Source organism: Amblyomma maculatum, chromosome 10 (genome assembly GCF_055883805.1).
Source record: "Amblyomma maculatum isolate TAMU_Amacu chromosome 10, ASM5588380v1, whole genome shotgun sequence".
Taxonomy (NCBI): Eukaryota; Metazoa; Arthropoda; class Arachnida; order Ixodida; family Ixodidae; genus Amblyomma; species Amblyomma maculatum.
The window spans coordinates 105,597,858-105,612,150 of NC_139353.1; the positions used below are offsets into that span (position 1 = coordinate 105,597,858).

General features: G+C 44.9%; 1 pseudogene; it reads right to left on the reverse strand.

Moving 5' to 3' along the window:
• Window positions 1-425: 425 nt before the first annotated feature.
• LOC146177187 (glutamate receptor ionotropic, delta-1-like) overlaps window positions 426-14,293 on the reverse strand; it is a 73,186-nt pseudogene continuing 59,318 nt past the window's right edge.

The window sequence follows — 14,293 nt, forward strand, 5'->3', positions numbered from 1 at the left end:
CCTTTTTCAAGGGTACACTGCATCGTAGCTCTGCATGGTGTAAACGAAGCGAAAGTAAATCAAGATCAAAGAGAATTTCTCAGAAGCAAAAGAAAAGCCACGAGCCCCGCGCGCCTCGTTAATGACTCTTTCTGTTCCTCTATAAAATGGCGTTTGGCTCGCGAGAAGAATAAAACCTTTTTTGTAACTGCGCATGTATAGACAAAGGTATATCTAAAATTATTTTTCTGAATGTATCGCTAAAGCGCTTACGTAGCAATATCCGTATCATCTTTGCACTGTTTTCTTTACTTTGCTATATGCACACGAACTATCAGCAAAGAATTCCTCTTCAATGCACTATGTCGAAAAAAACATTCAACACAATGGATGTTGTCTCTTTTCGAATACTAACAAAGTGACCGGCAACTGCCAACGAAAGTGTCTCACATTCTCTTGATGCGCTGTCGAAGTGTCGCATTCATGAGGCGGCTCATGTAGGCTCCGCAGGGCAAGGAATACATGTTTTCAGTCCCGAAGTAAAATTCGCCGGTTTGACCCCGGCTGCAGAAGTTGCCAGCCTGTAACAAAACGATTTTCTATATCGAGGGTTTACGAAGGGTGTTTAAGTTATTGCTCGAGCATGTGTGATCTCTAGCATGCATTAGGACGGTTGTAAGGCAGAAGAAGAAAGCGGAGAAATGCAATGCATTAAGAAAACCTTGCAGCCTTCTAAGAAAACCGAGAAGGAACACGTCAATGCTTACATGATGAAAATAGCAATACATTGGTTGAGCCTATGACATGTTAGACTTCAAGTCCCAAAGCTCAGAAAATGATGTGTGGCTCTGAGCCGGAAGGAAATGTGAGAAATGCGGGACTGAAGATGTCGAAACTGATTCTTTATTTTAGTCACTGCCGTAAAACACCGAGAAAGCGCCCTCTTCTACATATGACATAAATCGAGTAAGATATATGAGGGCCCCTTTTTTATTTCACGTACCAACATTTGAATCAACATTTTGGTTCATGGCCCCTTTTCCCAAGCATTTCACCCCAGAACAGCCGAACACCAGGCCGGGGGAACTCTTGTACCCTTTGGAAACCGGTGGGTACCAGGCGGCACTGGGGATCGAGCCCCGTACCTCCCGAATGCGAGGCGGATGCTCTACCACAAGGCCACCGCTTTGGCCGGCTCAAAATAAATTGCGGCCTCTGAGAGTATGCAATGCTGTCTGCACTCAGTCAGCGAAACAGCTTTGCGCGACTTTCGCTGCGGCCTTCCTCTTGTGCGAATTCAACATTCCCCTCGCTCGCACGATGGGGCGACCAGTCTCTCTCTCTCACGGGGAGCCCTCATCTTTCCCCTCCTGGCCTCGTTCCCCCAGAGCTGTGGCGGAGAGGGCGGGAGTGAGAGAACTGGCGCAGCGCTCCGGGTGGCTCCTCCTTCCCCCTCCACTCTCATCTCGACGGACAGCATCTTCATCCAGAGAGAGGACGCCGCGAAGCCCGAGCTCGCGGATGCTGCTATGACCGAAGATGAATATTGGCCATTCCCAATAAACAGCTTGGCCCGCTGAGTGTCTCTCGGTGTTCCAGTCTTCACGGCCCTGTGTCCCGAGCTAGCAGTCTGGTGTTTGGCTCTGAGATCAGAGCCCAAGTCCCGAGAGAACCACCACCCTCTTTTAGCCGCAGTAAAAACTATCAAAGTGTTCCTTTATATTGAACACAGCAACGAGAATAATGCATAAGATATTAGACCATTCATTCTAGGTTAATAGATGACGCAAATCTCGCCGAGCCGATCAAGTATAGCTCGCCCTTCTCAGTCTGTCTAGAGTGCGTGGTTTCCACTTCTAGTGCCGTTCGCGCACGTTTTAGAATCTACCTTGTATACACGAGACATTCGATACCTGTTTTTGCCACTCTGCCTATGCCTGTGCACGACATCTGACTTTTTTTGCGCGGAGTACGAATTCCCACTGCACACAAAAGCCAAAACATTCTCGGTGCTGTCGAATTTCAGATGGAGAGGTGGAGTGGACAAGGACAATGGACCCGAATTGGCTTCAATTAATACGCATGCGCACTCAAAAGCGAATATTTAAATAGGAACCGTTTCGGCAGGACTTCCCGTTCTAAAATGGGGGACGCTTACTTTACAGTGAGTGGAAATGTGAGATTTACAGAAGAAAGCAATCGGGCGCTTCCACCAGAGGGGCCAATTACATGCTATTTTACTGACATATATTTGACTAATAAGGTGTGAGTTTTAACGGTCGCAAAATGCTCCTTTACTTCGTCCGGTTCAGCTACCGGTGGTTTATTTTATTAAAGCTATTTTACTCACTAAATAGAGGACGCTAATTAGTGGCTGCACCTTTAACGACCATAACTCAAGCACTATCAGTTACAGTTTCATTCAGCGCATCTTACCTGTCTTGGCGTTTTATGCTTTTTATGTTCACAAATTAATGGTCAAAAATGAGCAGTGACTACTTAGTCATTCGCGTATTAGTCATGCACTCCTCATGATTACTGTTCTTATATATGCTTATTTGCCATGCATCGCATCATACTCAGTTCGGTACGACGGCACTCAACCAATGACATCGGGCGCACGGCGCCAGTGTTTCCGCACAGTGGTCTATATAATGATTTCGCATTAACATTAGTAGGTCTTGCATGCCAGCTTCTATTACTGCGATCGATAAGCGATCGGCGGCGTCGCTGGCGCTCTCCCATGCGGTACTCCGCGATGTAGTTCTGATTCAGTGAAGTGTTCGAGCAGGGTTCAGATAAGGAAAGCAAACACTTCTTATTGCGCTGCACTCGCAACTAATTTATCATAAGGCCAGCAGGACATAAGAGAAGCACCCTTTGTATGCGTGAACGGAGTGAGCGAACCCTTACACGGATGGCCGTTGTCATCCTTAAAGCTAAGTTCGATATATGTCTTTCAACGGGTTCATTTAGAGCAGAAAATTTTATAAAGCATCAACGCCATAGAAAACTTTACTGCTCAAATGACGTCGTGCTAAGGCTGGATGAAAACAAACCATAATACCCACAAGGTGATTTTCAGCGCTAAGAATGCTTTTACCACATTCTGTGAAGATTTACAAAGTCAGTGAGGTCACCAGCCAGTATAAAAATACACGCCTGCAATAAATGCTTATGGCAGCCTGCGGGCGGTAAGACGAAAAAGCGTGCGAGTGTCTCATTGGGAGCCAGTGCACGAAGGGAAACGAAGAGAAAGCACGCCCAGGGAAGAGGGTTATTTTACATTACCGAGGAAGTTTAGAAGACTCGGCTTCACAGTCCCCCAACGCGTGATCCTCTTTTCGCATTCATACATGTGGGCGTTTTTGTGTGTCTCGACAGCACGTTTTCCCCTTTTTGAATAAATAAAGTTGCTAAGGAGAACATAAAAAAAAAACGAAAAAAGAAAGGATTATTTGTGTCTCAAAGGAAACATCTGATGTGGTGAGGAGATATAAGTTTTTTATGAACGTTCAGGAGGATAACACAAATTAAACCCGTGCCTAATTTGTTTCATTATGCCAATTTTAGCTTAAAGAAATCTCGCGTGTTTTGTGGAAAAAAAAAGAGACTCACTCAGCGTCTCCTCCATTACGACTTGATAGCGAAGGGCGAAATAACAAATATATCTCAGCATGTGCTTCGGGTTCAATGGCTCAGTTGCTTTGTCGGCTATGGGGTGGAATGGGGATTCTACGCTCTAAAACATCAATGCGGACTAATAAATTAACTCAATCAATTTATAATTTTTACCCGCTAAGATGCAGTGACGATATAGATATTATATATGTGTTCGAGCCAAAGCTAACCGCAGGTTGAAGTAGTGCATAAAATATTATTTTCATTGAGCTTCTTAAAGTATAGCAACGAAGATCGAAATAGTAAATGGAAGTGGAATTTATAGATCTGTTGCGCGGAGGGAAATAGAGCGCAGGCAGATACATAGCCTCCGGTACCGTAGCTTTTAAACTGAAAATGGTTTTGACCGCGAACTGCGGAGATCCCTGAAAAACATCATAAAACTGTTCTTCTAATATGTCGTGACTCGACCTAATGGATTCAGACTTCAGCAAAAAAAGATACATAATAAAATTTGTCTCCGTATTCGAATTACAGTGAAATAAAAAGTATACTTTTGAGTACTGTATGGCCGAGGGATATACTCTTCAGTTTTAGTCATTCGGCTTGCCATATATGTTGTTTTTTATTCCTTTTCATATTTGCGGACATTTCTACTTTACGAAAGCATTGCCCCAGGCATATATAAAATTTTATGTCGAAGCGATACGCTATTTATGAATTTTAATACCAATGAGCACGCCTCGGATTTTATTCGGCATAAAGAAGAGTTATGGTTAATTTACCAACATGCGGAATCAGTCTAATATGTACTGTAGCTTTTTTACTACACTTACCATTGGTTTGTTCTTTGCCACTCAATTACGCAGTTACTCTAAAACAGCATCTTTCATAAGCAACCCCCATTCGTTGATAATCTGACGGAATGTCGACGTTGAGGCAAAAAAAAAGGTGCGTTTGCTCTAGACTCCTTCGAGGATTTTCGTTTATAGCAAAGGATGTATTCTATGCTTCTTGATTATAAAAGAAATGTATATTCATGAGGGTGAAATCAAACTCTTTTTTTGGGGGGGATTTTATTTTCGGCAGATGTTCAGAAATGAAAAGTCCACTAAAAATGAGTATAGAAGTGAAGGGCGTACCTCGGTTTGAGAAAACAAGTCTCCATGTATGACTATCGCTTTCTCCTGGAGAACCTCGTGGAGCATCTTTTCCGGGTAATGGAGGAGACCGTAAAGGTCCGTTTTGTCGCGACTAATCATACTCCACACTTTTTGTTCAGTAGTGTCTTGACTCTTGAGACGACTGCGTAGCAATGTTTAAAAACAAGGGCGCATAAATTTTACACTCTTCCATGAAAGCAAGATCATGATGACATAAGCCATAAGCCATCATCATCATAAGCCTGATTATACCCACTGCAGGGCGAAGGCCTCTCCCACATTTCTCCACTTAACCCGGTTCTGTGCTAGCTGCATCCACATGACACCTGCGAACTTCTTAATCTCATCCGCCCACCTAACTTTCTGCCTCCCCCTGCTACGCTTTCCTTCCCTTGGAATCCAGTTTGTTACCCTCAGCGACCATCGGTTATCCTCTCTTCGCACTACATGTCCTGCCCATGTCCATTTCTTCTTCTTAATTTCCACTAGAATGTCGTTAACTTGAGTTATTTCTCTGACCCACTCTGCACGCTTTCTATCTCTTAATGTTACCCCTACCATTATTCGTTCCATAGCCCTCTGGGTTGTCCTCAACTTAAGTAGAACTCTCTTGGTTAGTCTCCACGTTTCAGCCCTATAGGTGAGTACAGGCAAGATGCAACTCTTGTATACTTTCCTCTTGAGCGATACCGGTAAGCTGCTAGTCATAATCTGCGAGTGCTTGCCAAATGCGCTCCATTCCAATCTTATTCTTCTTGATATTTCCTTTTCATGGTCTGGATCTGCGGTTACTACCTGTCCTAAGTAGACATATTCGCCTACTATTTCCAGTATTTCGCTACCTAATGTAAACTGCTGTTCCTTCCCGAGGCTGTTGAACATTACCTTAGTCTTCTGCATATTGATTTTCAAGCCTACCATTCTACTTTTTCTGTCTAGGTCATCAATCATTATTTGCAGTTCATCCCCCGAGTTGCTTAGCAAGGCAATGTCATCAGCAAATCGCAGATTACTGAGGTATTCTCCATCTACCCTTATCCCTAACTGCTCCCATTCCAAGTCTCTGAATACTTCCTCTAAACAAGCTGTGAATAGTACTGGGGAGATTGTGTCTCCTTGCCTAACACCTTTCTTTATGGCAATTTTGTTGCTTTCTTTATGCAGAACTATGGTTGCTGTGCAGCCACTATATATATCTTCCAGCACTTTCACGTACGGCTCGTCTACCCCCTGATTTCGCAATGCCTGCATCACCGCCGAGGTTTCAACTGAGTCAAGTGCTTTTTCGTAATCAATGAATGCTATGTATAAGGGCTGGTTATATTCCGAGCATTTTTCTTTCACCTGATTGATGGTATGGATATGATCGATAGTAGAGTACCGTTTCCAAAACCCTGCTTGATCCTTTGCTTGATTGCAGTCTAAGGTTGTCCTGATTCGATTAGCGATTACCTTAGTAAATACCTTATACGTAACAGACAGTAAGCTGATTGGTCTGTAATTTTTAAGGTCCTTAGAGTCCCCTTTCTTGTGAATGAGGATAATGTTTGCATTCTTCCATGCTTCCGGTACCGTCGATGACACCAGGCACTGCGTATACAGGGTGGCCAGTTTTTCTAGCACGATATCCCCCCCGTCCTTCAGCAAATCTGTAGTTATTTGATCCTCTCCAGCTGATTTCCCCCTTTTCATAGTTTCTAGTGCTTTCTTGACCTCGTCCTTCGTCACTGGTGGAACGCCTGACTGTTTTTCCCTACCGCCAATCTCATTACGGTCCTGGCTACTTTGGCTACTGTAGAGATCTGTATAGAATTCCTCGGCTACTTTGACTATCTTGTCCATATTAGTGATGACATTGCCCGCCTTGTCCCTTATCGCATACATCTGGTTTTTGCCTATGCCCAATTTCTTCTTTACCGCTTTAAGGCTTCCCCCGTTCTTTACAGCATGCTCAATTTTCTCCATGTTATACTTCCTTATATCGGCCACCTTGCGCTTATTGGTTAGCTTTGATATCTCGGCCAATTCGATCTGGTCTGTTGGATTGGAAGCTTTCATACTCTGCCGTTTCTTAATCAAATATTTCGTCTCCTTAGACAGCTTACCGGTATCCTCTCTAACTATCCTACCGCCTACTTCTACCGCGCACTCAGTAATGATATCTCTGAAATTATTGTTCATTGCCTCTAGGGTAATGTCGCCATCCTCAGTTAGAGCTGAATACCTATTTTGTAGCGAGATCCTGAACTCTTCTGCCCTCCCCCTCACCGCTAATTCGTTGATGGGTTTCTTTCTTACTAATCTATTGCGTTCCTTCTTCAGATTTAGGCTAATTCGGGACCTCACCATCCTGTGGTCACTACATCGAACTTTCCCGATTACCTCTACATCCTGCACAATGGCGGGGGTTGAACACATTATGAAGTCGATTTCATTTTTAGTCTCTCCGTTAGGACTTTTCCATGTCCATTTCCGGTTCTTCCGTTTGCTGAAGAAGGTATTCATGATTCGTAAGTTATTGCGCTCTGCAAACTCAACTAGAAACTCCCCCCTGCTATTCCTAGAACCAATGCCATAGTCACCTACTGCCTTGTCTCCTGCCTGTTTTTTCCCTACCTTGGCATTGAAGTCGCCCATTAGTACAGTATACTGCGTCTTTACTTTTCGCATTTCCGATTCTACATCTTCATAGAAGCTTTCAACTGCCTGGTCATCATAACTACATGTAGGTGCATAGGCCTGTACAACCTTCAGTTTATACCGCTTATTAAGCCTAATTACGATGCCTGCAACCCTCTCATTAATACTATAGAATTCATCTATATTACCCGCTATATACTTATTGACAAGGAAACCTACCCCTAGTTGTCGCCTCTCTGGTAAACCTCGATAACACAGTACATGCCCGTCCTTCAGTACAGTATATGCCTCATTCGGCCTCCTAACCTCACTAAGCCCTATGACATCCCATTTCATGCCTGGAGTTCCTCTAACAGCACTGCTAAACTAGCTTCACTAGCAAGGGTTCTAGCATTAAACGTTGCCAGGGTCAGTTTCCAATGGCGGCCTGTCCAGCGGAGCCAGGCTTTCCTAGCACCTCCTGCTGCGTCACAGGTCTGACCGCCGCCGTGGTCAGTTGTTCCGCAGCCGCTGGTGACTGAGGGCCGGGGTTTTATGGAGCGTATCTTAGGAGGTTGTGGCCAATTACTGCACCAGGGTGGCCAACTCCTGTTCTGGTGAGGGAGTGCGTTGCCGGAGGTGTTCACCGGCATCAGGTCGCACCCCAAACCTGTATATGCAATTCCATCGACACGCGGATTTTATTTATTTATTTATTTTTTTTGTCATCCGGTGGAGAATTGCGCGGCACCGGGATTTGAACCCCGGTCCTCTTGCATGCGAGGCGGATGTTCTACCGCTACGCCACCGCTGCACTGTCTGCCACACAAGTACTGCCAAACCAAGTGCCATTTTATCCATAACTATAAGAGGTGAACACAGCTTAGTAATTAGGCAGTGGTTCAGTTTGTCTTTTCCATTGTTTTTGTGCAGTTCTTAATATTCAACTAATTGCTATGCTAACTAAACTCTAAACCTAAGTATTGTTGTTACTATTGTGGGATTCGGGCTTTCCGCGGCTTTCTGTTGCGCGGCCGTCGCCCGCTCCTGTTGTTCCCCTCTTTCCTTTTCTCCCGCCTTAGGCAGCGGAGAGGTGTCCGGACGACTTGTCACTGTCGTTCAGCCACAGCTCCACCCCGGTGTCCCAGTTGCTGTTCTCATTGGCGCCTTTTGGCGGGAACACGGCACCGCCAACGGCAACGGCAACAGCGGGAACACGGCACTGCTTCTACGGCCGCGCTCGCGCGACCGTCCGAGCGGGACCTTGGGAAAGACCCCTCCGAGACATCGCAATGTGCGTACGCTGCTGTTTTCGCTCGCGCGCGCTTTAACGTGCCGCTTGTGTATCCGCCAGCGGTGTGTATCTTTTTATCTTCGAGAACACGGATACTTTGTTGACTCGCCGGTACAACGTTTGCAGTACCAGTAGACCCCTCTTTTGCATATATCCCTTGATATACGCTAACCCAGTTGATTTCTTGTTTATTTTTCCCTAACCTAATAAAAGTGTTTTTGTTCCTGAGGCAGCATTCTTTTGTGGTCATTCGTCGTTCGGTGTGCGGCTCCCGAGCCCCCTGAGAGAAGGCGGAGGCCTTCAAAGTTCACAACTATGAGCTTTGATGTCATTTTTTTTCACTCACCAGGCGGCATAAAAGCAGTCTGTAATTCGAAACACACTTTTCAATAACACAATCATTTTATTTAGGCCAGTCCTTGTGCCTTCGGAAAAATGGTTTTGTTTCTTCTGTCAGGAGAGCATGCTGCCAATGTCATTGGTGTCGCATGATGTGAAGAGCATTTATATATGTTGTAAAGTTACATGCATGTGCAAATTTACACCATGCATGTATACTGCATTCGATATCCTGTAGTGTGCTCATCCTTTTGTAACAAGTGTTGTTTGACCAAAAAAACAAAAGACCGCTCCCGGGGTGCATGGAAACTGAGTACGGCCTCTGTCGTCAACCGAGGCGGACGGGGGTCGTGCTAAGCAGTTATGAATTTGTGCCGGGAGACGAGCCCAATCACAAGCGCAAGGTGGCAGTGAGAGCAGTAAAATGCCATGTGGACAAAAGTTCAAAAGTGTGTCTGTTAAAGCGCAGCGCCTTGACAGGCACAAACGCAAACTGGGATGCGTTGGAGAAGTGCGAAAGCCACATAACTCTTATGGGCATCGCCGGAGACCACACTGACGCGTTTGGCGTCTACCGCATACATGTGGCACTGAGCAGCCATGCATTCACATCCAATTTTTTTTGTGTGTGCGATGACAGTGTCATGCTCCCTGTGGTCGCCATCATCGGACATGATATTTTAAGAGACCAGCGGGTCGACATGCTGTTCAGTCAGGGCATGCTTGGAGTGGGCAAATCTTGGGTCTCGATTGATAACCGGACCTGCGAGAACTCGGCGATGCAAGATTATGTCAGCGGTAAGCCTGAAAGGAACGTACTCGTCATGCTAATCGAAACTACGCTGCTCCTAGCGATGAGCGAGTGCCTGCTGGCCTATAGACCTGTGTCCCCGGATCAATCAGACAAATGAAAGGGATAGAAGTATTTCGACTAGAGGTTAACGTACGTCTAGGAGCACCTGCACACAGAGCAACGGAATTACGGGGCAACTGAACAAGAGTGCCTGGCAGTCGTGTGGGCACTGGGGATTGCGCCACTATCTTTGCTACCTCTTTGGACCGCCCTTTCAAATTTGTTACCGACTGTCAACCGTTAAAGTGGCTAACGAAAGTTAGGAACCCGAACTCCAGACTGGCACGCTGAAACCTGCTGCTCCAGGAATAGAAGAGCGTAGCTGTAAGTAGAGCCAGACTCCACGTTGTATAGTTAGTATAGTTTTGCTAGTCCCGTAGCCGCCACCAAATTCAATTTAGGCCCATATATTTATGCTGATGGTTCGCGATCACCTGCCCTAGAAAAGCGACCACACAGCGCTGAAGCTGCCATATCTTGCTTGACGTACATGAATTAATTGTGCGTTAAGTGCCGAAATTGTTACGTCTGTCATAAAAGAACTGCGCAATTATGAACAGTAAATCATCCTAAATATCAATACATCACCTGATAAGCTGGCTTCATCACCATCACATAGCCGCAGTGTCGTACGAAGAAACGCGTAATAATTACATCGTTATTACTAGCATTTCTATAACATTCAATCGTATAAAGCCAATAAATTGGTTGTTAACCGCGAGAATAAACAAACTTGCACCTTTTTTTCCCAGCATCACATTCTATAAGGAGTGGAAATGTCAACAAGGCAACAAAAATAAGACTGCTGGCCAAACAGTCACCAAATGCCTTGCTTTTGTGGATATTAAGATAAAAAAAACATCACAAGAGACACAAGGCTGCGTGATCCATTCTTGAAGAGGGAAAGACCTTTACATGGCATAGTGAGGGTCAGAGATGACCGCAATTACTCTCTTGAACCCCATCGGACACGCGAGCTAAATTTCATAGCTACTTTCATGATGGCTTCACGGCAGCACAGGACTTGACAGTGCTTCAGCAGAAGCTTGCGTCTGTGATAGCGCAGCCGAAAGCTTGCCAATGGAGCGGTGAATCCGAGCGCAGGCACAGTATCTTGAGAAGGGTAAGTTGTATATTATATGTTAGTATGTGTACTTTCTTTTTTTTGTGTGTGTGTGAAATTAGTGTGGCTCGATCTGAAAACTACTGGACTGCAAAAGCTTTCTCATTCTTCCCTTCTATTTTCGCATATATGTCTGTGCATGTGATATTCTCCAGTTCTCCTGCAGTTCACTGCCAGACGATTCCTCAACCCCAAAAGAGGAACTATGAGGAAGAACTCGTGAAGATCCATCCAAGCTTTACGTTTACCTGCTGGGCAGCTCTTGTGGTGATGAAAGTTATGGAAAGAACCCAAAGATTGAGCGCTGCGAGGGAAATAATTTTTGTGGATTCCACGGCATCATGTGACGAGACACACAGCAGCCTAACATTTATTCTAGCAGCAACTGCAGTCTGTGCAGTGTCCCTGGCTGTGCTTCTCCATAGTTCGTAGAGCAGTGAAAGCTACAAGGCTGAATTTGGTCTTCTGAAGCAGACCCCCCCACCTTGCTTTGGCGTTACTCATGTAAGTAACAACTAATGTTCAAAGCATTCACGTATCAGCAAAGTATATATACCCTGCAGCGAAAAGGAACAAGACTGCCGATCAAAAATTTTTTCATGCATTTTGTTATATTAGCACCATTGCTGTAAGGGGCAAAACAGGGCGTCTAACATTTTGGTCCCACCAGTCACACGAGTCACTCAACTAAGCCACGATGGGGGGGTGGGGGGTCATCACGGAGGTCCAGTTCACTTGTTAAACAGTCTCTTTGTGCTATTTAGCATATATGATGCAGTTCTGTATTGAACCAATAAAGCTTCAAATATTGCTTTTTATATTCTGCAGGCATCACAGAATGCCGGACAATTCCGCAGCCGATAAGGCTGCCTTGTGTGCAACTTGGCCTGAAAGCAAGCAGCTTCTCTGCCATTTTCACATCGGTCAGGCTGAGTGGCATTGGCTGCATTCATCCCGTGAAGCCAGCAGGGACGTGAAGCGAGACTTGATTACTACATTTCAGAAGGTGAATGCAATTAAACAGCTGTTTTGGGGGGTTCTTGGTTTCCAAATTCAAGGGGAGTATCACCTCAATTGTTTTGTACATTCCACCTAAAAATCAGTGTGTCTATCAGACATACACAGCAAGACAAGCGTCTTTTAAATTCTGCAGTAATAAAACAAATTATGCTTGACTACACTTAGTACATTACCTACTGATGTGTATTAAAATATGCACATGAATAGACAAGCAGACACAGCAAAAACACTTCTGCAGGTGCTGCAGGTGTACCAGCTTTTCTCATTCACACTTTTTCTGAAAGAAAAAGCATGGCAATTGCATGTTCACAGTATAATTTTCTGGAGTTCCTGGTGCAAAATCACCACAAATCCTGCCAATTTAAACTGCCTGTTTCACAAAACGTCGCTGTACCCAACGGTATTATATATTATCCTATATATGTGACTGTTGCCTGCATTGAGCACATCTTTTTGCGATCACTCTATGTAGTAAAATAGAAAAAGCTTTAAGCATGGGAATGCTGAAACAAACTTTCAGTGAATGCAAATACAGATGCACGTGTTCTGAAGTGCAGCCCCATGGTTAACAGCAGCCAATGCCACTGCCAAAAAAGCTTCCCTGCACACTTGTTGGCCCTGTGTTGCCTATAAACGGAGAATGAAATGCCATTTACCGAGGCTAAATAAAGCAAATGAGTGAGGCAATCCATCATTCTTCACTCCACCGCTAGAATTTTTGAGCTAGCTTCACTGCAATAGATATCGGTAATTAACCGTAACGCTCCCAACCCTCCTCAGCTCGCAACTTGTATGCTCCAAGACACGAAAAGAAAATAAGAAAAACAAATTGGGGAGTGCACCTGCCCATTAATATGTTACCAGATGATGTTTGGTTTGCCGACTTCTGGTTGTCGCACCCATTTTTCCTGAGTGTGGGCTTTCTCCCTCCAATACCTTCGTCAGTCACTGCGTTTCTCTTCTAGCTTACATTGTGTGCAGTGCATGGAGCTCAAAGCAAAACTGGCACCAACAGAAAGGTGGTGCAGTGGTAAATCAGAATCGCATGCATGACAACGCTGGCCTTGCTCTCGCATACTCGAGGGGCTCATCGGCTATAGGAAGCATGGCTGTCGTGGCTGCAGTGAACGGTAGTTTCCGGTGGCCTGTCACTCACCACGGCATCACTGTACTTGTGGTGCATCCTTGACAGAAACCAAAAATCACCACTCCACACTGACCAGTAGGTCAGAAAATTGAAAAAATAAAAAGAGACAGCTTTTAAAAATTAATAACAATGTGCTGGCTTCAGTTATACTTAGGGCAAACGCCTGAAAGTGTTCATTCTACGATTGAACAAGTTTACTAACATATAATTATTATTGATGTTACAGCCTCCTAAATATGAACTCACACAAAAGCAACCTGACTGGAAGTGTGACGTAAAGTCACGCTTATATTGAGATGTGCAGCTCATTCGCTACGGGTAACACACTTATGTAGCGTTTATTAAAGATAAAGCCTTACACGAGTATGTGTGCGATTCAGTGTCATCTGAAAGTGGACGCAAAACGTGACGCGCTTGCGTCGTTTTGTGAAGAGTTGGGGAAATATTATTGGTGAGATCGAAGGTGAAGAATTATCACTAAATAATAAATTTGGTGTCTTTGGAGTAATCAGGTAATTATTTATAGGCAAAAAAAAGTCTATTAAACGTCGTAATAGCCACGAACATCCATATAGCACAGGGACGTGCACAACCGGTAGTAACGAAAGACTAAAGCGGAAGTCGTGAAGCTGCGGCATAATGAGCCCAAGAAATGCGAATAAAGATCTCAAATATATGTAAAAATGATTATTTATCATGAATTAACAAATAATATTTATAACAGATTTTAATGAAAAACATCAAAAGAGGTGCGCTCATCGTGACGCCATGTCAATGCGGTTACCATGGAGACCGCCGCTGCTCACATGATGGCGCATCCTAGCAAAAACGTGGCATCATGGGGAAGGGCGGTGGCATCAAGACGTGGCGGGGAGAGAACCGTGCGCGATGGAAAAAAATGGCAATGGTTTAGCTTCGGTTAAACCTAGCTGAGTAGCAAAAGCAATAGCTACATTGCTTTGCTTAGGATAGCTTAGGCTACGCGCTGAGCAGCGGCCGGGCTCTCCTCCATAGTTGGTCGATTCAGGCCCCTCGCTTCTAGCTATCTCTTCTCCGCACAACCAACGCAGGGAGTGATGCGCAGCTGGCGCCGGCTGTGGTTATGACTTCACTTCTCCGGTACCAGCGGATCGCG